We start from the raw sequence: 27,862 nt of genomic DNA, 5'->3' as shown, positions 1-27,862 counted from the left end.
TCCATTTGTGTGCTTTCAGATTCCTGCTGAAGACAGTCATTTCAGCTGCTGCTTTACAGACTCATACCCTCACAGAGAGGAAGATAAAAAACTGCACACCATAATCTCATCAAGTCATCTATTTCAGAAGTTTCCTTTATAAGGATTTCTGCAGCAGGACACCATCAGCTGTTATCTAGAACTGATAGAGAGATATTAAAAAGAGACTGTTTTGCATAGTAAATGTCAAAACCACCTGGGACAGCAGCAGGTTATATGCTGAGGTGATAAACGTAACTGAAATAGAATTAAAGCAGATGGATGAAACTTGACCCCTGCATAGAATGTCTTAAGCACATCAACTGACTTATCTTGAGATCTCTATATTACTATGAACTCCACGATAACAATCTGATTTAAAGAAAGGAAAAATGCACTAACATCTTAATTTTGATAAATATAAAAGTGAGGCTACTAAGAAGATAACGGTTATAGTAGATTTTCTGGGTTTTAGCTTATTCCTAAAAGCAGCATGCAAATAAATTTTAACCCATAGAATCACAGAATCACAGAATAGTCTAGGTTGGAAGAGACCTCCAAGATCACAGAGTCCAACCTCTGACCTAATGCTAACAAGTCCTCCACTAAACTGTATCCCTAAGCTCTACATCTAAACATCTTTTAAAGACCTCCAATGAACATTTCTAAACAGTTATATAATCCATTCACTGTGGAGTTGCTAAAAAATTTGAATGACTATCTGTACAGGTGAGCAAAGGAACAAAACAGACTACTGGAATTTTACACTATATGAAAGGGAGAGCAGACTTTGTCAAGCTTTTTCTTAAGAGTAGGAAAGGATTGGAAATATATGATAACCTGATTCTAGACATGTTTCCACCACAGACAACTAAGTACCATCTAGTAGGCTGGTTTGTAAAGTTACCAAGTTCAATCTTACATGAAGTAGGAAAACTCAGATAGTAATTACAAAGAACTTAAAAATGCAAGCAAATAGTACAAACTAAGCATAGACTATCTGGTCTGGTATCTATTACTATAATGGTATTTAGATAGTGCCTTGCTATCTGAAAAATCCCTAACTTTGTAAACAACTTAGTCCATGGTGTTGCTGCGTATGATAGCTATACGGTGGGCTCATTTCCTTAGTAGGAAGATCAGCAATCTTTCCAGCCTCAGCTTCTTCTAAGACTTCTAAATCTACCAAAAACATAACAAACTCTTACATAAGACCTGAAAGAAAGTCTTTTCATCCTCCACATTTTTAATTTAAAAAAAAAAAAAAAATTAAATTCAAAATTGAGGTAAAAGAGCTGTGGTTCTGTTACAAGAACTGGCACAAGGTGATCCTGTTGGCAACATTTGGGTGTACAAGAGGAAAGTGAACTTTGGTGCATGTGCATTTGTAAGAATATTTATGTGCTTTGGATTTTCCTGCTTGCTAGTGTGCAGTATATAATTTTAAAATACTACAAATATAATGAAATGTACTTTTCACCCTGCTTCATAGATATTTTAATCTAAAGAGCTACTTCAAGAAAATCAAGTTAAACCTAGTGATAACAAATCAGTACAAGGGAAGTGATGAGGCTAAGCACAGGCGCATATGATCTTTACTATTTGAAGAATACCTTTCAGTCTGCTGGCTGAAGGTTTTCTGTTTTGTTTGTTTGTTTGTTTGTTTTGGTTTGGGGTTTTGTTTGTTTGTTTGTTTTGTTGTTTTTTGTTTGTTGTTGTTTCTCTTTTACTTCAGTTCTAAGGATGCATGATTCAATTGTGCAAAATTGCTCTAACATACAGCTCTAACTTTCAGGAATTTTTCTATACCAAGCCAGTTATCATAAAACTGACAATATCAAAATGCACATTTGAAGCTTTATCATGTAGAATTACCTTGCTCAGCTATGTATCCGCTTGACTTGATTAGAAGCAAACATCTTTGTTCACTCAACCCTTCACTATGAGGATTTGCTTGAGATGTACACACTGTAGTTTAAACTGTGAGCTATTTGTTTCATCTTTATTTACCTGAATTTTAATATCAAATTAAAATAGTAAATTTAATTATGCTTATATACTACTACTTTACTGCTCTGTTTTCTCTTTCTGGGCATTACAGAGATGTTATTATTATGTGAAGAGTATGATCTTTACTAGTTTCCTCACTCCAGCACATCACTGCTCTCATCAATACACCATGGCCCATATTTCTCCCACAAAACTTCTTAAAGTTGACCAGCTAGTCCTACTGTCCATACTCATCATTTCTATTGGATACTGTTGAAACTTCTGAAAAAGACTTTTTACCTGAAGAAACTTCAGTCTTGAACCTATTCAGATAACAAAAAGCTGAACAAGAATATAGGTTATAAAATCCATCCTATCTTTGAAAAACTAGCATGCACCCTTCTCTGTGCTTTAAGCCTTGTCTTAGAGCAGTGCCTACACTGCAGATCTCATTTTCACCCTGCATGTTTTGGAGATAATTATACTGCAGAACTGTTTAGCCTCTGCAAATGAGGAAATATTCTGCCATCAAAATCCAAGATCAGTCGAGGAAATTAGAAATATTATCTGAGTTTGATGAAAATGAGACGTATGAGAGATATATGCTAACTGCATACAGATGCAGCTTAGATCAGTCACGAGTCTCCTCCATATATAGACATACAGACAGCATAGTTAAGGCAATGAAATCTGAGGATCAGCAGAACACTCATTAAGGCTGAATATCAATAGATAAATTAAAATGTGTGGGTCTTTTAGATGGCATCTTTTATTTTCTTCGTACTGGAATTTTTCTACATTGCCTTTGTAAGCAGCACTTTGGAGAATGCGCACTTAGGCAGGGCAGGGACATGTTTTTTGCTGCTGACCACCTTGTAGCAAGTGCACTGGTACCTGATGTAAAGTAGAAGTGGAAATTTTTATGGAACAGCTAATGTGTATTGAATTTGAAATTCAGAGGCAAAAGTATGAAATCATTCAAGTGATTCTGCTCTTTTGTTACTATTCAGATTATTTTATTCTTCTTACCTATACTTTTATCCGTTACCAGGTAGTTCTGGCTTTTCAGAACGTGTTTTTTTCTTTCTTCCTTATTCTGGTTCTAGTCATTATATTAAGTCAATTTCAGATTTCCTTCTTTTGTCTTATTATCATATTTAATTATTCAAAACTGAGAGCATAAGTGTTACTTTGTATTGATTTTACACAAAGAATCTACTCATAGACTTATTCCATGGAAAGGTCTGCAGAACAAAAGGAGTGTCAAGCTCATTATAGGACAATGTGCACTGCAAAGAACTAATTCTTTTGATGAATACAACTGTGAGGTGAAGGGAGAATGACAAATTTTCATGCCTAACATAAAAAGGAAGGTTTCTGCATAGATGTGGGACATGTTAAAAATGATTTTATGAAGTTTTCGAATGAAGAATCGCATTCGGGAAAAAAATAAAAAATAAAAAAAATAAAATCAAAGCTCAGCGTGCTTAATGTGTCAAATTCAGGTGATAATATACTTTCATCTGCAGTCAGTCTTGAAGTAATTAGTATGTGCTTGTCTGAAGAGCAGCCTTTTTCTTACACTTTCAGTGCTCAGCCACACAATGCATTGGTCTTCAGAAAGAATATTGTAATACCTTTTTCCTGGTGTCATTTCATAGGAAGTGCTCTGCTGCTGCGTTAGCGGGAGGCAGTTTCTTTGTCAGCTCTCTGTTAGCCGCTCTAAAACTAAACTACTCTGTTTAACTGGGCAGGTGGGAACTTTTCCTGATGAATTAGAAAGCCAACTGCAATCAGTGCCTTGCAGTACCATAAGCCTATTCAAATGTTTCCAGCATTCTGAATCAAGTGCTGAGAGGTGGATTCTATTGATAATAATACCTTTGTTCTATAAGTAGTCAATTCATTTTAACTCCATGTGAACCAAGCTAAGAGGATTCAAACTAAAATGAGGAAATCCAGGAGCAAAATCAGAAAACATGAAACCCTGCTTTTTTTACAGTGGGTCAGTAGGAGTTTTGCCATGATACATAATTGGAATAAGAGTGAAACCTTCATCTATACAAACCAGTGTTTGCAAAACTGAGATCAACCAAATTTTATCCCTTTCTCAATGAAGATTATTCAGTACTGCATTCCATTTTCTGTTGACACAAAAGGATCTCTGGAATGAAATCTCTGTAACTAACTATTCATGATAGTTTGCTACAAAAGCAAAAGTGGATCCAGATGTTTGCAAAACAGTATCCAGAACAGAAGCTTCATGACTTTGCTTGAGAATGTTTTCATGTGTGATTTTAGCTGTAGAAAAATGAGATATTGTGTGTATAGGAAGTTGGATCTCAGCATATATTTGTAATCTCACAGCAGCCAAACATAAAAAATGACTGGAACTCATTGTACTTGGCACAATGCAAACAGATTCTCCTTAAAAAAAGAGCAAATGAGTAATTTTTATAACAATGTAATTATGCAACTTTATCTAATTTAGAATATTAGAGATTGAAATACTGAATGAGAACTACTGTTGTGGATAAGAATAATACTTGATCTGATTTTCAATAATGCTAAGACAGCAGATATAACAAGCACCTCAGATGTGATTGCCAACTTGTGCACAGGATTTTCTTCTTACATCAGTTCAACAGCTGAATTAAATTGATATTCAGAATTCCTGTACCTACGAGAATCAATTCGCTAACCTGAAGATAAAATGTGAAACAGGCTAAAAGTTATTGCAGCATAAATGCACTTTATGGCATTTGATCTCTGCAGTCCTAACTCCCGGAGCTCTGTGCTCCCTATGGGAGCACTCTGCAGCTCTCTTCCTGCCTGCCTGCCTGCCTAACCTTTCTTTTCATGTAAATCAAGGCATAACAGAAAAAAAAAAAAAAATGCATCTGCAGAGCTCCTCCAAGACAAAGTCGGGGTCTCATCAGGGCATGCACCTGGAACTGGGAGCTGAAGAATGATTTTGGATCACACAGCATAGGCATAGCCAATGTTTAGTACAATGCATGACAAAGATTTCATAACAAGTCACTTGGGACAGGAAGGATTCAATAACAATTTAAATTAGAGGAGGATGCAAAGAGTTTGCAACTACCCAAGCTGGAACTTGTATTTAAAGTTGAAATCTTTTTAAGTATGACTTCAGAAGTGAAAGAAAGTTATCTTCTGGCCAAGTGTCACAGATTCCCTGCCTAAAAGGAGATATTAATAATTTATCACTACAAAGCATTACATTCATCTTCTGAATGAAAATAAGAATATTGGGCAAGAAAGCAAATCTGTCTGGCAGGGTAACTTCCAATGAAGAAGGCTGGGAATCCTATTTCTCTGTTGCTACTGCTAGAGCCGTTGTAGTATTTCTGTGACTCTTTGTGGTAAGTCATCTTAAGAACGTCACAAAATCGTATTTCTACACAGTATACAGGCATATTGTCAGAGGACACACAGTTAGTCTAGACAGTCCTTCAGGAAACAGTTTACCAAGAAAACTTGCAACCGCAACAAAAAATCCTTTCTATCCTGGAAATCATATGTTCCAGGACAGCTTGCTTGCATGTGTACAAAGTCTATGAAAGAATGTGGAACCTATGCTTTTATTTGTTGACACAAAACCTTTCTTCATGGAAGACTTTAAGCTCTCTTTGCAACAAACTTCCTTTGGTGAAAAAGTAGACATTACTCCTAATAAATCTTAAGATCTGACTGATCAAAGCTGTGTAACAGTAAGACTATGACACGTAGTCTTTGAAAAGAACAAAAATAAGTGGGAGTCTTTCAGGGGAAAAGGGTGAAGGAAAAGACATTTTAACATTGGTGCCCTTTTGAAATGCAGTGTACATCCAGACAGCAAGACCTGTGTTCCTCATAAAGGTATTTATGAGCCTTGAGGATAACTAATTTCTAACTAAGATGAATTAACATTGTCCAGAAAGGGATAAATTGAACTACATGTGTATAAATCGCTGGAATTTCCTCTGAATTTGATATAATTTCAGTAAGAGGTCTGGGGTGGGCCCATCACAGGTAGTATGTTTCCCACAGTGTTTTCAAGTCCTTATAGAAAGAACTAGAAAGGAATAAAAGAGAAAAATAACCAGGTGGTAGAGGTGTCCAACACCCATAGTTAATCTGAGGTTGGATGTATTGTAGGTAGTACAAAACTATAACTCTCCATTTTACAGCACACCTTTTGGCACTTGGATTGATTTTAGAAGGGTCTCAAAAAGATAGAGTGTATGCAGCGTATTACACTTTTTTATTGTTTTCTTTTCTTTCTTTCTTTTTTTTTTTTTTAAAAAAAAGATTTTTGTACTCTCATCTGCCTTGAGGAATAATTGTCATTTCTTGATCTATAAAACTTAATGTGATTACAAGTGCCATGGATCAAGTGACTGTCACCTTTCTGTGTCATGTGCACCTCCTCTGCACTAGAATGAAAAGCTATTGTGTTCCTTGTGCAAGTCTCCAATATTTGTCACTGAATGGCAATGCTGGAAATGTATCATTAAGGGGTGGAGTATAAATTGCTGTTACAAACTAGAAACACTTTGAGAAAAAAAAAAAAAGTTGCAAAGGTAAATGCTATAGTTCAGGAACAATAAAGTTTGCCCATGCCTTAAAAAAAGACACAGAGTATAGCCATATCACTCTCGAGTTCAGTAATTTAGATAGTAGGAGTGAACTGAGCCAGGGAGCCCATGAAGAACCTGATCAACCATTTTGGATTAAAAAGCTGAAAACCAAAGTGTTCTTAGTAGTGTATCCACATTAATAAAATTTTTGGATAAATAATAGACCACTGACTGAAATGGATGTCTGAAATATAATTTGGGCTGCAATAAGCTTTGTATAGGCTGCAGTAGGAAGAGCACTGCCATCATCTGGGGGGAGGTGATGCTTCCTCTCTACTCAGCACTGGTGAAACACATCTGGAGCACTATATCCACTCCAGAGGTGCCTTCCAACCTGAGTCTTTCTGCCAGTATTTCCAGTCCCACAGGGCTGCTGCCTGAAGCCATCAAGGCTGAGCCATCAGTTGCTCAGCACCCAGCTCTGGGCTGCAGCTTTCTGTATTTTCACTCAATCAGTGTCAGAAATTGCAGTTGCCATGGGGGAGATGATAAATTTGAGAGGCACTTCTTTGAAGACATATGATTTTGAGAACTTGATTTAAATACAGCAGATGCCAGTAAATGGCAGTTTAGGAGTGCTGATTATGCTCTGAATTATGATTCCCTTATATTTGATTTTACATACATCTTAGCATCATTAGAGAAAATCTTGACATTTTATTGGTTGAAAGCAGATCTTTAATTTAAAGAAACTGAAGAAAATGAAATCATTTTAAAGTATAACATAAATGCTTCTTGATGGAAACTTTTTTTTTGAGATCTTATGAAATAAATTTATCTAATCTAATTTTGCTTGAGGAATTAACTTTTCAATGGTTAAAGAAAAAAGAATACTGCCATAGATGAACATTTCAATTAATGTAATTTGAAATACCATTTTCTTCTTCCAAATGCTCACTGCATAGGTCTTACTCATAAGCCTTCTCTTTAGTGCAAGTTTACGAGTCATTACTAGTGCACATATAGCGACTAATGTGACAGGGACGAGCAGCATCATTTCAAGAGCTCTAGAAGACCTCTGCGTGCTGATGATCCAGTTATTCACCCAATGTTCAAATCCCCCCTTGTCACCTAGCATTAGTCTGTTACGTTGGGCACAACAGGTTCACACTGCAGTGATCATCAGCTCTAAATTTGTGTCGCATATGCTGCAATAGGCATTCTCTGTGCAACAGAAGCTCTTAGTCCTTTTTGGTAGAGAATCCTGACAACAGAATCAATCATATCAGGTGCTTACAGAAAAAGCTGGTACCCTGAGGTCAGAAAAATGAGACTGAACAGGAAGAGTGAGAGCAGTTTGTAGGTGAGGACAAACATTGGCAAGACCACACCTTGCCATGAGACTAATCTTTGTTTCCAGAGGCAAGAGACTCCATCAATGCACTATTTATTAATTCAGTAATTTTATCAGGTACAGGATGTCCCAGTCTATTTAGCACTCAATTAAGCTTCACGTTGCCCATCAATAACTGCAGAAATGGCAACAAAATGGGCTTTGGCAGATTATTTTCATCTGACTGACTGGTGGTTGGAGGAATTCATCAATTGCTTTACTCTAGCTGTCAGGTTTGTCTTCTGTCAACACAGCAGGGAGGGAGGAATGGTGTGAAGCAGACATTTATGAAACCGTTTTTCAGTTCTGATAGTCAAGAAGGCAACAAATCACAAATCACTCACACTTTGAGATTTGATATCTCTCTCATGTGAAGTTGATCTGTTCAAAACCACTCAGAGATATTCTGGTTTTCTTTTGGTTGATTTCAACTCTGTCTTCAGCACTAGCTTGTTAAGTTACAAGACATTATACCCTTTCTTTTCATATCATGTATGCAAACACTATACAGTGTATGGTGCTCCTGCAAACTCATCCTTGAGCACACAACAGCTGTATTTCTTGGTGAAATCTTCTGATTGCTTCCATGTGACTTCGTAGGGCAACTAAGCCTACTGTGAGGTTAGTCAGCGTTAATTGCCCATGTCCAGCAAAATAACTATTGCTGACCTAGGGCTTCCAAAAGCAATCTGGTGTTTTCACAGAGAAAATACTCCATTTATGAAGATTTAAGAATTGTAGAGATGTCATTCTGTTTCGTTGCTGATACTCAAGAGTTAAGATTGGTCAAAAACGGTCTTAATAATTTGGGTAGCTCTATCAAAAGTATTTTCTCAATTTGAGGTGTATCTCAAGCTTAACTTTTCACTCCAATGTTGTGAAATCATCCAAATTCTTCTTTGCGGTGCTTATTTTTGTTTGGAAAGGTATTGTTTTCCTTCAGTCATTGCTGAGCTCCTGGCTGCAGTAGTCAGATAGCTACAGTAAAAACGTATGTATCATGGAACGCATAAAGATGTAGGGTATCCCCAGCACCAAGTAAATGAAGGCTGTGGTGGCAAAAGTGCAAAGGGAACAAATGCGGTAGCACCCGAGTGCCACGCTGGGGAGCGTTCAGAAAGACTGTGGTCTGGGAAAGGCACCAACAGCCTGGTCGCTGCCCATGCGGGACCAGCAGCCGGGAGCCGCTGCCCGGAGCAAGCCCGGCTGCTCGGGCCGGCGGGGGCCGCACACCCCCTCCCCTGTCCCCCGCCGCGGCTCGGGGCCCGGGGCTCGGGGCCGCCCGTGCGGGCCCTGATTGGGTCTGCGGGGAGGCCCCTCCCGCCCGGCCTCCTCCCGCCCGCCCGCCCGGGTGGCCCCGCCGCCGAGCCGCGCCCGCTCCCCAAATACACCGTGGCGGCGCTGGGCAACGGCAGCGGTTCCGCGGCATGGTGAGTGAAGGAGCGGGTGAGTGCCTGCGGGGACCCTGGACAGCGCTGGGACGGGGCGAGCAGCGGGGAGCTGGGAGCTGGGGCAGCAGGGACTGAGCGCCGGGAGCCAGGGGGCGCGGGGTGCCCCCGCTCTGCCCCCGCTCAGCACCCCCGGACCCGCGGCGGTGCGGTGCAGACGGCTCAGGTGGCGGTGCGGAGCGGTGCGGGGCGAGGGGCTTGCTGAGGGCTGAAGCCGCCAGGGGCACTCGGGCGGCCTTTGTGCGTGGTGAGGCTCGCCAAGAATTTGCCAGCTGATAGTGCCCGTCGAGCTAATTAAAACCATTCAGGCTACTTTCACTGCCTTACAATTAGGCAAGGTTTCTTATCTCGTTCTCAGAGTAATTCATGTCATTGCACTTCATGAATTAGTCACAAGCCTCACTTAATCACATGCTTAATGCTCTAACAATAACTTCACTTATGCATTTATTTCATTTTCTGGCCTTGCATTCCTTATGATTGGCAATTCATTTTTGCAGTTGATTTTCACAGCTTAACTATTTTTTCATTTTTTTTTTCTTTTATTTTTCTTTTATTTTTTCTTCTTTCCCTCTCAAAACTGTAGGCTCGTAGTTCCTTGTCTGCATGGCTAGAGGTAGCTGTTTCTGTGGCTCAAATCCAGGGAACATTATTAGCCTAGGCCTAGTAGAGTTCCTTTATAAAATCCTCTCTGTGTATAAACATTTGAGACACTTGAAAAGTTTTTGTTTCTAATGTAAAGGAGCGCTTTTATACATCTTATGTACTCTATCAAGCTTGATCCAATGCTACTCCTAAAATGGCTGTATTTTTAGAGCTGATCGCTTACTCTGTGTATGTAGTGAGATGGCTTATTTATGCATGAAGGATGAATTAAGAGGAAAAGGAAGAAGTCCTAAGCAAAGATGTAGCATTGGTAAAATGAGTACTGCAGTGCAATGAAGTGGTTTATAATGCTGTATTGAGCCCATCCAGTTTCACTGGGCTGCAGTTTACAATATGCTGCATATGAGTTGGTCTAAAAAGAAATGGTAAGACTTTTGATAGTTGAGATACTAATAGGGGAAAATAAATTTTTATTCACTTATATTTTTCCATGGTGAAGTCTCTAGTCAGACTCTAGTAACAGAAAAAATGTAATGGAGCAGTTTCTCATAAATGTGAATTGTAACAAAACAAGTGCTATTGTTCAGCTATCTTTGTTAGTAGAATAAAGTGTATTACTTGTTTGGAAATGGCCTAATTGTATAGCTTTTCCTAAAGCAAAAATCCCAGTAGAGCCACTCCCTTTTCTTGCAGTTATGCTAAGATGATTTGTCTCCAAATTGCCAAAAGTAGGAGCAAGGAAACATGCACTTTAAATCACATAAATAGGTCTAGTGCTTTTCTAGCATTAAGAACAAAAGGTGGTGACAGCCCATGTTAGAAAGGGATTCCAGTAACAGATTATTTTATGTAATTAATCAGAGAATAGTGATGATTGAAGCAACCAGAGAATGTGTGCAAATGTGTTAGAAACGCATGCATGGGATGTTCTCTTCATTGTAGGGAAGTTTCTTGCTTGTATTGTGCTGCTTTGGAGCACTACGTATGGCCATACATTCATAGCTCTTATGACTTTTCTCTTTAGTTTGCCGACAGCAAGACCCTTAAATGAACTAGATGATTTTAAGGAAGCATGAGGAATACTGTAACAGTGACTTTACATTCCACATTCTCAGAAGAGAAAAGCAATTGCTGATATCATGCTGACCCAAAGCATCCAGGAAAAGTAAGGAAGGAGAAAGGAAATCACAACTTGAGATCTCTTGTTTTTGTTTGTTTTGTGGAATTATGTAGCCTACAGCTACTATGAGTCATGAAAGTGCAAGATCATGAGGCAAACATTGCAGGAGAAACAAAGGAATGTAGTTCTACTTTTTTTTTTATTTTTTTTTGACGTAATCAATAAAATGGCTCACCATTCTTTCTCCCACTGGTTCAGTTGCTGTCTGACCATTCACATAGATTATTCAATTGAGGTTTTGATGCAAAAAAAGAAAAAAAAGAAAAAATTAAAAATGAGAAGTCAAGGTTAGTATTTGTATTGTGTCCATAGAAATAAGTACTAAAATGTTGTATATTTATCTTATTCTGACTGATGTTTATTTTAAAATGTCTTTAACCATTATATGACAGTCTGTTTCAAAACAGATCCCATAGTGAAATCAAAACATAAATAAGAGTTTATAATAAAAGTGTAATACTCAAAATATCAGTAACAGTCAAAACCTGGATATGCCATATAATAAAAGGTAAAATATCACAGCCATTATGAAGATAAATGCTGTGTTTGAAATATTAAAATAATGATGAGAAGCAAAGCAAGCAATCCAAGAACTCAAGGTAGATTTTGTACCAAATAGGGCTATTTTCCTTTCAACTGAAATGAGTTGTTACACCAAGAGATGTTGTAAATTATATCTTGTTTTAAAAAACAATATCAAGCTCCTCTGTAATCCAAGGAAACAGATACAAAATTCTAAGTTTTAAGAAAGGAAATATGTATTGGAAGGTATTTAGTCATATTTTCTTTTTACTCTGTAGACAAGCATCAGCTTTGCATTTTTATAAAAGCTTATTTATTGAAGAAAACTTCTGTGTAGGTTTTTAAAGAGTGTTTTAAAATAGCTATTGGAAATGACAGGATATGTTTTAAGGATTTATTTATTTAATGATATCTAGAGATCATTATATTTCACCTTGCCTGTTTTATTAGCAAATGGAAATTAAGCTATTCAGAACTTTCATTATAGTTTCTTTGCTGGAGTTCCTTGTGCATTCTGTACTACTTCATTTTTTAAGATCTTTATTATGTGTTTATTGCAATTCATTGCATTTATTTAGAGGTCATGGTCTTCCATGACCAGTGGTACCAGTGGTAGAGAATCAAGTCTATCATTGGATAGGGACGATATTTTAAAATTAGTATGCAATTTTGTTCAAGAAAGCAACAACAGGACAGGGTATTAATATATATTGAATTTTAAAATTCTGATAGTACTTATGTGCATGCATCAATGAGCTAAGGCTAGGGCTTCCAGTTAGGGCTTAAACCACTGATTTCCACTGATTTATTTATTTATTTATTTTGTAATAAAGACAGGAAAATTTGCTAAAGACAACAGGTTTTTTATTATTATTATTAGGGTTTTGCTTATTGAGTACTATAAACAAAATGAAAAGACCATGTTAATATCCCTAATTAAGCCTTTTACTTGTAACACAAGTATAGATTGCTACTCATTTGGTAACGTGTTGCTGTTCCAGTTTTTAGGTTGTCTTACTAAGGTGACGCCACTGGTAGATCAGTGCTAGTGTTTCCTAGTTGTTTAACTCCTCGTTTATGCCCTATGTCTCATACTGTATCCTTTATTTTTGTAGATGTGGAGTTTAGATCAATCTGATGTCTACTATTTTAGTTTAGTTTAATTTAGTTTGTTAAGGAGGGCAAGTTCCGCTGCTGTCAGTTTTTATGCTGCTTCATGATGTTAAATCAGAGCACAGATATTCTGTAGGGATTAATTGTACTTCACTATAGAGAGATTTCATCAAGTCCTGTTCATTGTGGCAGACCCAAGTAAATTTGAGGTTTAGGGTTTCCACAGACAGACCTTTGACCTTTAGAATAATCTCACTTTACTAGAGAACAGTGTTTTGTGACATTCACTTGCGTTTATTTTTCATTCATATTTCTTACGATGTGATAGTTTTGTTAGGTGGAATTAATGCCTCTGCTAAGATTACAGCTTTCACATCTAACTGCAGAGTAGTCTAACTAACATTCTTATTTTATTGAAATGTCCCCTTCCATAGTTCAGAGTCAGGCACCTTCCCTGTTTCTTGAACCTGGCAGTATTACCATTATTTTTGATTTCATTATTCTTAATTTCACTGCTCTAACTAAATCAGTTCAGATGTGTTACTTAGAGCTAAGCTGTGAATTGATTTTCTTCTTGCATATTCATTCTACAAGTAGCTCTTGCAAGAGAATGGTGCCCTGCTAGTAGTATTCAAACAAGCCAGTGCCTGATGCAATCCAGCACCAATAGAGTAATTTCCCACAGGCAACACACTGAGGCTAGATGATAAGCAAGTAGTGACCTTATCTATTATTTCTGAGAGGGCACTTCTTTCGTGAGACCCCCTGTGACTGTATCTTGCTCTTGTGTGTTTCTGCCTGAATGTGTAGCAAATGCTGTGCCTGCTTGAGTGCCAAAGATACTTCTTCCTCTGCCATAAGACAAGGTGAAAAATGCCTGAAGAATTGCACCCCAGGATGGGCCTACGGTCCACAGAGCTCTCTGAAACTCTCTTTAGGGACTGTTTGCCTATGACTTGCACTTTATGCATGGCTATGCCCATTAATTGTTTCAGCTAAGTCCATATAGAAAATAGGTCAGCCATGCAGTGGCTCAGGAAGAGAGCTTTAATTGTGTGGGGTTGTAATCTAGAAAGCAGGGTGTGTGCATCATCATGGAGGAGGCTGGAGGCAGTTCCAAAGATTTTATCAAGCATTGTGGAATCTAGCCCTTAGACAGCTATTTGTATTACAGTTACAGGGAATATCCCATGCAAGTCATCCAACTGTTTCAGTGTGAGTAAAATTTTCTTGCTATAAGGTAATGTGCTCAAATAGTTTTAATTTTTTTCACACATGGAAACTGAAACAAACATACATTAATGAAGTGAATCTCTTCCTTAGCCCCATTCTAAGATATTCAGAATGAAAATAAAACATTCTTTTCAGAAACTGTGTTTTGTGGGAATCCTCCTGGTAGTCTTAGTGCAGCGTAATTCTAGAATGTCACAGATTCCAGAGGATGCGATAAAACATGGTTTCTGCAATGACACTCACAGGGGTTGCTGCTAAACTCTCCACTTTTAATCAACAACAGTGTGGTTGTTTTTGAGATCCCAAGAACATTTTTTTTTCTATGGTATATTAAATGGGAATATGTTGTACAGTGGCAACTGCCTTTCTAATGCTCACCAAAGTAAATGCGTTTGATTTCATTTTAACCTTGCATTTCACTTGGTGCTTGATACAGATGGAAACTGACAAAAGCTGTTCAGGGAGCTGATTTCCCTCTTCGGCAAATGCAGAAACCCTTCACACACGAAAGAGCATTAGTAAAAGGCCATTGCAGAACACCTCAGAAAGATTTCCAGTTTGTTGCTTGGAAAAATTGGGTTTTTGCATTTCCTTGTAATTACTTGTATGATTTGAAGACAGAAGGCAATGCACCCAGTAGCCTTCTGGTTGATAGGGAGGGGTGTCTGCTTATACTAATAGCTGTGTGGCTCTGTAGTCTTGACTGCAGGCACTCTGGAGCCTAAAATACTTGTTACAGTTGTTGTTTTAAATAGCACTGCTAAAAATGGCAAAATTTCCATGTCTTTCTCCAAAGCATGCATCAATCTAACTTTTAACCCCCACCCCCCCTTTTTTTTTCTTTTTGCCTAAATTGTCTTCATAGTTATCCATTTGCACTGGTAAGCTGAGAGTACAAAATCATTGGCTTCTTGTTGAGGAAAAAATATTCAGTCAATTGAAAACCTGTTCAGATTTTGGTGCAAATAACCATTAATCCACAAAGCATGTTTAAAGGTAGGATTTTAGACTTTCACATGGGAAGAATGGTATGAAGGGAAGAATAGTCTTGGGGCTTAAGAAAATTAACAAGGTTTTTGGTGAATATTATACCAATTTTTCTTCTCAAAATGTCCAGGAAATCAAGACAGGAATCATTACAATTAATTGTAGATTGAATTAAATGCTTATTTTGATGCAGTTGAAGTTAAAGCTTCCCAAATGTGTTGCATGATATTAATAAAACCAGCCAGGAGGAAATGTCTTTCTTATAAGCAATTGCAAGGCCTTCGGAAATGAGAAAATGAAGTTAACCCTGATGTGTGTTAGGCACAAAGTTATACGATGAGTATACATTCTTTGTTCTGCTTTTATATATTGCACCTGCATACTTTTATGAATCTATCTGCAAAAACTATTTGAATTTCACTTGTAGGAATGTGCAAGTGTTTCACATATTTATTCTAAAATCTGTATGCAAATATTGGTAAGATTTCACCTTCCCATTTTTGCAAATCACTCAGATCTAATGAACTTCTATCCCCCAAAAACTTGTGCAACTCTGTTCAAGAGATCTGTATTTACTTCCTAGTTCAGCTGCAGTCTTCCTTTTGTGATCTGCAGCATGCCTCATTTCCCCACTTCTAAAAGAGGCATAGTAACACTTCCTTTCATATCCCATTTTTCTGTCTTAGCTGTTCAGAGGGCAAGCCCTTCAAGTCAAATACCATCTCTTACTATCTATCTGTGTACGGTCCTGATCTTAATTTGGGCCTTCTGGGAAGTTAAAATAAACAAATAATACACCTAGCAACAGCGATAGAGAAAAAAACAGCAACTCCAGCAGAACACAAGATGACATTGGCATAATTTCTCAGTTGAGAAACCTGTCCAAAGATAAACTCATCAGACAGAAGGTTAAATAACAGTATTTCAGTGTAAGCAAAGGCTCCATAAGAATTTTCATATGTTGACCAAGCTTCAGTCTCACTAACTGAATGGTATTATACTTGGTTGCTAAAATGTAATTCAGTAGTTCTTTTCCCAGACAAAAAAATACTTGGTTATGTGGTGGAAATGAAATACCATAGAGTAGATGCATCTTTCAGTCATGGGTTAGGCATGGCTTTCAAAATATTTTAATAGGCTCATGAGGCAGAGACTACGTATATAGTTTGACACTGAAAATCTACAGCTGAGCTGAAAATGAGCATCATCTTAGATCAGCTCTGCACTTACTCTGTGTGTCATGTGCTCCAGATCTGGGAGAAATGCAGCATGATAGTCAAGTATATGTGGAAAAGTCATTGACCATATCAATGGTAAATTTTAGAACCAATGGAGTCACAGATCAGTCAGAGTTTAAAATATGCAAGTATACCGCGCTTGAGATAATGGTGGGCATCGTGACAGAAAAAATATTATTCTCATAGAAGAGTAGAGTCTGGCACTAGGAATCAACAGTAAAAACTGTGTTTTATCTGTTGATTAATACAGTATATGAAATGTGATTTAATAATATCTTCCAGTTTCTCTTTGAAAATAATTTCCAGTTCTAAACAAGAAAAAGTTTTAAGTAAAAATATATTTAAACAGTAAAGAGGAATTAAAAGGTAGAATTATCTTTTCAAGTAGTATTTGAATTGGTAAAGAGGGAAGAGTACTGAAGGAATACAGGATTATGATCTACATGTAGCAAAAGCTAGAAAAGAACATCCGTCTTTGCCCATGGAGTGGGCACATTTTGGTTAGCAAAAATTGAAAAAATGAGAAACTGAAATGAGAACAGTACTGCCAGAAAATCACCAAAAGGGCTGATACATTTTTAAAAATACAGTCAGATTTTATTGCAGTTGCTGCAATGTACTGTGTTATAATGTATACATTATATACATACATAATTATAATGTATAAATAACCGGTCTGTCTAACAATGGAATAAATATGCAAGATTTTTTTATGCTCACTGGTTTGTTTACCTACTGTCACTCTACAACCATGGAAAACACTCATAATCTTTAGTCAAATATTAATACATTAGTTCAGATATTTATTCCTAACTTAGATTTGGTAATCTATCTTTTAGCAAAGAAGCTACATTACTTAGCAATGTGCTTCTTTTGTCAGTTTGAAATATAATGGGCAGTACAGTATTTTGGTGCTAGTTATAAACAGAGTTAAAAGCTCAGAGCAAAGGTTTACAACATAAATATGCTGCAAGAACTTCATTCCTTTATTGTCACTGGATACTTGGAAAGTTAGTGCTTTTGTCTCATTGGAAACTACCTGGCACAAATATTTAAAACATATATTTTGAATTTTCAGCATCACCTAAGTTGTAAAGAGAAGTATCAAAAGTTTCTGACTTCATGGAAAGGAAGACTATATATATACAGTGGAGAAAACTTTATTTCCTCCCCATTTTTTCCCTGCTGAGAGCACAAACTCTGCAAGATTCATGGTGTTTCCAGGTGCTCCAAAATACCAAGACAGTTAATCTTGGCAGGAAATTGGTTATGAATTCATGAATTCTTCACGAAAGGTGTACTACCTCTCTTCATCCTTAACCTTAGGTCTCTGGTTATGTCCTTTAGAAACTCATGCCTATCATTCCCTCCCTTTGCCCCAACTATACACATGGTGTCTCTTTTCATTGTGAAATGTCATATCCCTAGAAAAATAGGGAACTTCCTGTGTAGCATCATCTTCCTGTACAAACACACAAACACCTAGGTGGAAATTATTACTTGTTAAGGGATTTTGGTTATAAAGAACTCGGTTAACAATAAATTTAACCTTCCAGTCACAGGAGCATTTATTTTCAATATAATAATATTTCAAAATCTATTTGAAGTACTAATCTGACTACATATGGACTTGCTAGGGCTAGAATTTGATTTTGGTTTATTTTTACGTTTTTATCCCACAGTTCACTGTCCCCTCTCCCTATCCTTACACATCTGAAACAACTGAATTGTTTTATCTGCTGTCTTAGAGCTACTATTCAGAGTACCAGTATGCAATATTGCAAGTTGGAGACATCACATTATCTGGCCCCTGCATAACCCTCATAAAAGTTTATTCCAAAATTGTTTTTGCTTGAACTTCAGCTTACACCTGACCTTGTATAAAAACATAGGAGAGTCTGTGGCAGATCTTTAAATAGAGATGGGCTTATTATTCCAATCTCCACTGTGGTAAGATTTTTAAAATTAATGTGGTTCCTTAATATAATGAAAAACCAGGTGTTTGGGGGTGGCATGCTTATTTTAAAGGTTTAGTAAATAGTAAATACTGAGTGGGTGTTCTTTAACATTTCAGTGAGAAATAGTACTCAAATGACTTTTGATGTGGGACTTCAAGTGTTTCTTACAATATTTGTGTTGTTTATCACTGCAGAAGCTGAAGTGCTGAGACAAAGATGCTTAACAATTACATTTGATATTAGTATTGGTTCACAATTAAATAAATCTGAGATGACCCTGTTACCTCAGTAAAGGCAATGCAGCCCAGATCCTCTATAGTCCTTGCCTGCTACTTCAGGGTTCAGATTTAGACCTTCAGGAATAACTGGCACATCATATTTGTTGGTCAGTTGCCATTTCCACATACCTATGTGGTGCTACTTCTCTTTACCTGATGAGCATTTGGAGCATTAGCTTCTAAAGCAAGACTCCTTGTTCATTTTGCCTGAGTACTGAAACCCAAAGACTCCCAGCACCGAAGCACAAATTATCATACTTTTGAACTACAAACTGGATGATGTTTCCTACCTTCTGTGGTGCCACAGTGGGAGGAAGGTGTGGCTTGCAATTATTGATAATTGCTAATAGTAGCGCAGTCTCATGCTGCCTCACTAGGTTGGAGGTCTCAGCCTTTAAGGAAGCCAGTTAAGTGGTATCTCCGTCTTGGTATCTCAGATGTGTGTGCAGCACTAAATGGTGTTTCAGAAGGCCTGATGGAGAAAAGAAAGATTCCTTTTAGACATATAAAAGATAAGTGAAATAACTTTAAAAAATAAATGTAAAACTATGAAATCTTAAAGCAGCTAAAATGTGTATCTTGCCTTTAACTTACAAATCAATGCAATTTAAAACAAAATACTAGAAAATAACATTAAATGTCAAGTCTAGAATTTTTTTCCTTCTTTTTTAACACCAGGTTACCACATTAAGTAGTGCAGGAAAACAAGGTATGTCACTCCCTGCCTCTCATTAGATGCTAGTGAGACAAAACACTGAAATTAGAACTTTAATCTTGGAAGCCAGATCAGGGTGATAAACTTTTATCCTTCTGCATACAATTCTGCAACTGAGAATAATACACAACCAACAAAGTTGGTTGAAACACAAGCTGTAACAACAAAAAATCCCCTAAAATCTAAAATATTGCTGAAAAGTTCATTGATATTATCATTTCAACATTTCATATTGGCTTTACTGAAGACTACAGACTAATGATTTGTATAAGTACCCAATGTATTTCAGTGAATTTGTAGTGCAGAAAAAGCAGTATTTCAGTAAGAGAAGTGTCTATGTGTTTGCAAATTGTTCTGTTCTGTTGCCTATGTTTTCCTTCTTTCTTACAGATTTTTAATCATGTCCTTCTATAGGCTCTCTTCTCTACTTTCTTGTTTGTTTGTGTTTTTTTTTGTTTGTTTTGTTTTTTTTTTCTCCTTGTTCTCTTTTCTGTTTTGATCTCCCTACTCTCCTTTTTCTCCTTCACATAATAAAGAACGGCAGATATTGTAAAATAATGTTATGATAAATGAAAAAGACTGTGGTATCTGAGAAATGGTGCAGAGCTTTGGTCTTTTGGACTCTAGTACAGTGAAGTTAATATTGCAGATAATGGAGTTAAACAGGTTGTGAGATCAGGAACCATGGTCAGTTGTAGGTTCTCTTCATAGAATAACTCTAGGAAACTTATGCTATAGTTCATACTGTGCACAATGCTCAGGTTATGCATCATAGAAGCTGTTTTGTTTGGATAACAAACATCTTGTTTGGTAAGAGTTCTTAACGTGATTCTTGCCTTTGAAAAAAATCTGTATCCTCTGGTGAAATCATCTCCCTTGATTTATGGAAAAATTATCTGCATTTTCCAAATGGGAGAAAGACCTAAGAACCTTGCCCAGAAAGTCACAAGAGTTTGTGGGAAAAGTAGCAGGAGAATCCTCATGGTTAAAATACATTTATTTTCAAAATTACACGTTGAATTTAAAAGCCTGTGATTGGTACCTCCTGATCAGAGATTCTCCACTGTATTCTTTGTTAACCTTTTTTGGATTTCCATTCCTCCAAATCTCTTAATCTGCTTTGTTTCCCATGGCAGCACCCCTTTCTCTGTATTTCTCCAAGCCCAGTTCAGGGAAACATACTTGCTCAGGACAGAGCCTTGCCACAGAAATCAGTCAATTTCAATGGAACTTAAAAGCATTTTAAGCCAAGCATATTTTTCTGTGCTATTTCAGAAATGCTGGAAGATAGATACCGTTTTTTATTTTTGTGGGATTAAATACTCAAATTTGATATTGCTACAAGAAGCTGCATTTCAATGGCTAATGTACTTGAATTGGTATATTGGATGGTTTGGGATATGCTAAATGTTTCTGAATGCATCTGCTATAACTGGGAGACCAACACTGACTGAGGTTTCTCCCACTTGACAGCACTTTAGATATAAGGTCAGATCTGTTCTCTGTTCTTAGGGCTAGTGAATGTTTGGAAATTAATGTGCCACATGTGGAAGCCCAATATTTCACAAAACATCTCACTTTTACTTTATTATTTTAATGAAAAAAGAAAGCATTTTATGTAAAATATAAATTCATGTTTATCACATATTTATATACTCACGTATCTATCTTTCCTTGCTTTAAATGTGTATCTGCTGCATTTTCCAAAGGAGTATTAGAAACCAACTAACAAAGCAACTCAGCAGTGAAATTGGTATTGTAATGTATTCCTAGAGGATTCACTCTCACAAGATGTGCTGATATCCTTTGGAACTGTGCTTTACAAAGGTAAGATCCACTGCCTTTGTGCACTCAAATCTTTTCTAAAAATAGCACATTGTCTGAAAAGTGACAGACCAATCAGTGAAATAAAAAATGAAGGTACTCATCTACAGTGTGCATGGCCAAATCAGCTATTTAAAATATTTTAATCACATTTTGTAGCAGAAAACATCTGTAACCATTTAATTGAAAAGGAAGGTGCCTTCTGGTCCAGCCCTGCATATACCGTGAAAGAGAACAATTAGGGAAGCGGTTGATTTTTCCTCTTCTTCAGAGCTGCTTTCTTTGCCTTGGGCTCTAGCTAAAGCAGTGTCAGTAGTTGGATGATGGCTGTGAAAAAACGTCTTCAACTATCTATTCTGGTTGAATACAATTTTTCATTCGAAGAGCTATATTTTATTTTTTTGGTTTCCTATCTAAAAAATTATAAGGCCATGACTTTGCTGCTGCAGGACAAACCGTCTTCACTAATTAGAAGTTTCCACTGTTAGCTTCCAAGGCATAGTATTTAACTTTTCCAGAATCTTCAATGAGATCAGTTCTGTGTTTGCTATCACATCCAGACATCTACATGCAAATCAGTATTTCTGTGACAACAGTGACAGAACTGGTAGGGTCTAATCCTATTCCTGCTCTGTACAGAAGTTGTTATTGACTTCAATGCAAGTTGGCATGAGTGCTTAACTATGAATAAGTATGAAAGGAATTTGTCAGTGATTTTCAGCGTGAAAATGATCTTGTAGATGTTGTAAGCACAAGTTGCAGGTGGCAAATATTAAGTTTAAAAATTCTGTCCTTGAAATCTACTGATGAAGCACTTTGCTTTCCGCAGATCTAATTTTCAAACAATTCTCCAAGATCTATAGAGTACAGAGAAATTTTATATACTCTAAAATCTCTAAAATTTAATTTAAAACAGTGAACACATAAGGAATGCTTACACTGTCATAAGACACAATAGTTGGTGTTTTATATTCCTCTATGACATTCCAGTATCTTTGGGAAAAGAGTAACAATAATGGTGTTGTATGTGCCAGTTGTGTAAACAGTTAGCATCTTCAACTTCAATCAGACAAATACAAGCATGTAAAGTCTTGGCAAGATAAGTGTCTCTGAAGAAGCAGTAGAATTATTTTGTCATCTCTGGAGATGCTTTACTGTTAATACAGACCATGGTTCTCAAAGGAGAAGTAACTTCATGCATTAGAATTTGGCACTTTTAATAAGTTTGTTTCATTTATTATGGAAGACGTAGCAATCCTGGATAAATCATGAATACTAGCTAAAGATTTCAATACTCTGAAATTTATTAGATTTCATTTTTATTGTAGAAGATTACAATTGTTTGTTTTTATTTATTTTCTTTGCTCCTAAAAAGTGTTTCCAATCCCTGAGCAAAAAAAAAGTGCCAAACAAAAAAAACATAGTTTGGAGACACTCAAAGTTAAAGGTCTACTAAAATGAGTAAATCTATATGTATTGGCAAGTTTGAGATATTCATCTCTAAGCATGTATTTGGAAAGAATTTGTAGCCACAACAATTGCCAAAGACTTCATGTTCTAGAGCCATGGTGATTCACCTTTTGTAAATTCTAATTTACATTCCATTGACTATGGGCAAGTCTTTGATCTTTGCATTTAACTCCTCCTAATTGCAATGAACACTGTATGTCTGCAGGACAAGCTTTAATTCTTGAAGTGACAGAAAGAGTTTTGAAGACACTATTTATTTGCTTTCTTATGACACTCATTAAAATGTTGTACTTTCATGGACTGCAAATGAAGATTAAGGGGAAATGCCATATTTAAAATATACTCCTTTAGAAGTGTGAGAACAGTTTTTGGAAATTTGGATAACTTTTTGTCCTCACTGCAGCACCTCTGTTTCATTTGCTTCCCTCTTTGCATACTTCTGGTGTCATCAATTATGTCAGTCCAATATCAGGAGTACTCAAATAATAATAATAATCTGTTGTGGATACACACAACAGGTTGTACTGTTTGTGAGTTATCGCTAGCTCTGTCTCAGAACTAAGGTGTGACTAACATGAGCAGTCAAAGTTAGGAGTTCCCCCAGAGTAATGCGGCAGTGGTTTCCATAGGTAGTATCTCCACTCCAAGTCACTTAGCTGGTGGTACTAGCCATGCCTCAGACCACCAGTGAGGTTGAGAGGACATGCCACAACCAGGAACTGCTGTTTCTGCCTGAGAGCATGATGGGGGAGCTGAGAATCAGGTGCACAGAGACTGCCTGCTGGGCTTGCTGTGGAGTGTTTTCACAGATAGGCTTTGACTAACAGGAAGAGAATATTTTTCCCACGCTATCTTCTCAGCATGCCTCCCTGTAATTTCGTCCTTGCATAGGAAAAATATTTATGAATGAATGCGCATGTGATACTTAAAATGACAAATATACATTTTATAAGCAACATCTGGGAATCAGTCCTTCCTTTAGTTACATGCCAAAACATGGGGGTAGTAATTAGGGTTCCCCTGTGCCTTTAATTGAAACCAGAGATGTAGCTGCAGCATAACTCACATCTGGAGTCTGGGCCTCTCCCAGGACTATTTGGATCTCTGCAAGACACGTAGGACAGAGAAAACACTTGATTGCATTTTTCTGCTTCTTAAAACATTCCATGAAGAAAAAAGGTAGAAAGGTGAGTAAATTCCACACTATATGGGGAGAAAGTCTTCCTTGTAAACAAGGTCTAGATTTTTCAGTTTGTCCTAAGCAGTTATACAGGACAGAGACTTTGATAAGTTACCACACTGAATTTGGATTTAGCAAAATGTTTGGGTTGTTAAACCAACAGTTGATTGCTATAACTTGTCTAATCTTATCATAACTGCATTACTACTTTGTACATAGCTTAGTAATCACTGGAATTCCGCTAGATAGTTTGGTATATGCAGTGGTATCTCCTTCCTATCAAAATCAAGCATGCTGTGATTTATAGAAGAGTTGTGGATATACATCTCTTAGAAACAGCCCCAAAGAGAGCTAAATCTGGCAGACAGGCTACTGGAACTAGGCCTGCATAGCACACAAAGGCAATCAGTGCTTTGGAGTAAAAAATAACACTTCTCTACAGGGGTCTGTGGTACAGATAGATCAGAAGTAGGGATGACTTGCCCAAACGAAGGGTGAATGTTTGGGGGAAGAAGCAGAAAAGCTAATGACTGACAAAGCATCTTTCTTGCTACAGAATTTGAGATCACTGGTATCCAAGAAATTACTAGATTCAGCAAAGTATTGTGAAGTCCAGTTTCAAATACCATGTCTCATCTCACATGATCTATCTACAGAGAGGAAAACAATCTTGTCATCAGTTATTGCCTTTGTTCAAGTAGCCAAACTGTGCCTAGAACAAGCCTAGAATTTTGCTGAATAAAAAGGTACTACTTTGTAGTCCAAGTGAAGTCTGGGCAATAGTATCTAAACAAGGGTGTTAATGATTTAGGACTGAATAATCACCTACATCTGGAGTTTCCTAGAGCTCAAGTCCTTGGTTTAGCAGTTTTCTTTCTACAGTTACATTCTTTATGCAACCTGTTCTTATTGATATTTTAATTAAATTTGTGTTTTTACTGCAAATTTACAAATCCTATCCCTGCTTTGCATTTCACCTAATATGCACACGATATATTTTTTATTTATTCTTGCATAATGTCACAGTTGTCCTCAGGTAGATTAGCAAATGTTAGCAAAACCCTTTTAAAGGACCAGGTTACTGGAAAGAAGTAAATGAGGCATCCTCAAATTTCAGTGGAAGGGTTAGTTTCTTACTGGGGAGATGCAGGAAAACAGCTCTTTTCTCTTTTTGAGGACAAACGTCTTCCAAGATGTCCTCTACCTAAGTCATCAACTGGCAGTTTTCTATTTGGTATGACTTACTACTGCTCAGAAATTTGAAAACAGATTTGCCTGTCTCCTCTGGTAACTTGCATATTATGCTCCCTACAGCAGCAATACCAAAACAAATTAATGATTTGAAGGTATGTGCTCTCTGAATGTGTTCAAGTTTAGTGAAACAGCCAGAGTAAGCTAGCTTATTTATTTGTACAGGATTTAACAAGATTAATAAATACTTACTTTGACTTTTTAAAATATTGACTTATATTTTGATGCAGACTTGATCAATTTTCTATGAGGATTTTAGAAGCCTCCTTAAAATCTTTGGAAATGGACAAATCGCTTTGATTCCGCAGCTGCACACACCACTTTAGATAGAAAAAGTAAAGTGCAGATATTGCACTTCAGATTTGTAAGACTAAATGATAGCATGTAGTATTTTTTTTTTCCCCTGAGTTTGTTTGCTGACAAGAGCTGAATCCACAATGAGGTATTCCTGATAGGGTAATGGGTACTACTAACCCATCTTTCTAGGAGCTGACTATGTTTTGCCTGTGCATAAAGTAACAGATCCTGCCTTGCTCTGTGCAGAGTGCTACTGGCAAGGTGTAAAAGGCAGTGATTTCTGAATCCCACAAGAATTGGAGCTCAGTAGGAATTGCAAGTCTAGATTTTACATAAAGGCAAGATAGAAGTTAACAACTACTTCTGTTGAGGCAATAACTTCCAGACCACACTAAGCTCCTTCAAGCGCTGCAATCACTCTTGTGCTGCAGAAAGTTAGATCCAGTTAGTAATATATTTTGACTGATGCAAAGCAAACAAAGCTTTCCTTTTCCTTTCCTTTTCTTAAATTGTTGTTTAACATGTAGCAGTTCACCTAACGTATGTCTGATTTTAAAAAACTAACATGATAGCACACAACAGATTCTGCCCTACTCCAAGCAAAGGGACTCAGCTTACATGAAGAAAAAAGTATGTAATGTTGCTTCTAATTTTTCACCCACGTCTGCAAGATTATAAAACAACTTTAGCTACTCTTAGCAAGTAGCATTGCTTAATTCTTATAAATGGCTATGTTAATATTAGGAAGTTTTACTGTATGATTGATTCATTGCACTTTATTTCATGCTATTATCAAGGAAATGTTTTAGCAGAGGAAAATATTCAGAAGCAACTAGTACAAACAAGCATACAGGAAGGCATTTTGGCTGTAAGACAAGTACAGATGTAAATATACAATGGAATGTTTGCACAGAGCATTTTGAGCACTGTTAAATTATTCTACTGCTATGACTGTACTATGTAAAGTCATCTTAGTTTTTCTGAGCAGCACAATGCCATGTTCTATTCAGTCAGACACTAAATAAATTCATAGCTTGTAGTTTAATCTCACTACAGATTATTTAATTTTCAGTTTGTTTCCAAAGGTAAATAAGACAGCAATTAATACAGCAGAGATGGAGAATACACATTAAATACTGCAGCTCCCCTGGGATAAGCTCTCACAGAGCATGTTTGGAGAGAAATCAAAACCAGAAACTTTTAAACTTCTTCCACGTTTCCTCAAGTTTCTTTTTGTTGTTGTTGTTATGGTCAGAAAATGTCTTTAAATATTATTAACAATGGAAAGGCTGGAGTTCATTATTCTTGAAACATATCTGCAAATGTTTGACTTAACCTGTGATATGTGCCACATCTCATCTTACTCATACCTTTTTAAAGTCCATTACACTGCTGGAATTCCTTCCGTGAACTCTACAGTGGTGATTCACTGTCGTTCTCCTTTCAGATACTTAAACCCCCTGTCCAATTACTGTTTGAGTGATGCAGGTTTTCCTAGAACTTAACAGACTTTTCTGAATTTTAGTTATATTAAGTGTATGATACACTTAAGATACCAAATGGAAACTCGATGTTTCAATTAAGAAAGGCTTAGTATATGTATGGTTTTTATTTTCAGTATTTGAATTCTCTGAAGTTGTGATGGAATTAGGTTTCCACTCTGTTTCTTTAAATATGTGATTTAGGGGGTCTTGTTGCAGGTACAGAATCTTAATGTGATCACTGCTTTAAGCTTGCTATGCCTAATAAGTTGATACTGGTTTGAACATGCTATCAAAGGTTCATTCCCTTTATTCCTAGGAAAATAAGGATAGTTACAAAGTATTTCTGCAGAAGCATTCTTTAGGAACTGTGTCATAATTATTTGGAATTTAAAGAACTGCACATGAAAAATATTATTTTTGTACAACAGTGTTATTACTAGATACGTCACAGATCTCATTTTACATTCTTGCAAATGCATGACAGTTTTGATATAAACAGCAGTTGGCAGGAGCACAACATCACATCCAGAGGAAGGGCACAGATTCTAGCACCCACTGGGGAAGAGGAAGCTAAGAGTGTGGGTGTCCTGTAGCACCAAGGACGACAGACTGCATCCCAGACAGAAGCTGTGGATACAGCAGATGCATGCCCAGCAGCTCTGCCAACTCAGGGATTTTCGTGCCAGTGCCCACTTTGCCCCTGAGTAAGTCCTGGCCTGTGATCGTCTTCTGACCTGACAGGGTGGGTGGGACCTGATTCCCACCGTGCAGCTTCTGGCCACTTCAGGTTTTCCAGGTGTAAAATAATGGCAATATGTTCCTTCACTGAGCTGATTCTACCTGCCCAGATATTTTTTGTACTTCATTGAATGTAACTTGATTAAAATACAATATCCTACAATGGAAGTGAACCTCCATGTGATTCCAGATTACTGTCTTCTAGGAACTAAGAAATAATTCTGCCAGCTGGGGGAGGGGAAGGGATGGACACAACTAAACACTACTGATCATTGCTGAAGGTCAGTCACTACCTTTGTTCTCAGTTTAGTGCAAATGCGCTAAAGATTTGTTGGCATTTAATTTAACCATTAACTC

General features: G+C 37.1%; 1 protein-coding gene across 2 annotated transcripts in view; it reads left to right on the top strand.

Moving 5' to 3' along the window:
• Positions 1–9,269: 9,269 nt before the first annotated feature.
• The window catches only part of GUCY1A1 (guanylate cyclase 1 soluble subunit alpha 1), a 34,282-nt gene continuing 15,689 nt past the window's right edge, over positions 9,270–27,862 (top strand). The window contains exon 1 of one of the 2 annotated variants that reach the window (XM_035323426.1): positions 9,270–9,413. The gene's annotated coding sequence lies outside the window, so the exon portion shown is untranslated. Of the gene's footprint in view, positions 9,414–18,705; positions 18,953–27,862 lie in introns of those variants that run through there. The other variant, XM_035323427.1, reaches the window with a different exon arrangement.

This window comes from Oxyura jamaicensis, chromosome 4, assembly GCF_011077185.1.
Source record: "Oxyura jamaicensis isolate SHBP4307 breed ruddy duck chromosome 4, BPBGC_Ojam_1.0, whole genome shotgun sequence".
Taxonomy (NCBI): Eukaryota; Metazoa; Chordata; class Aves; order Anseriformes; family Anatidae; genus Oxyura; species Oxyura jamaicensis.
This window is presented reverse-complemented; position numbering and strand designations above follow the sequence as displayed.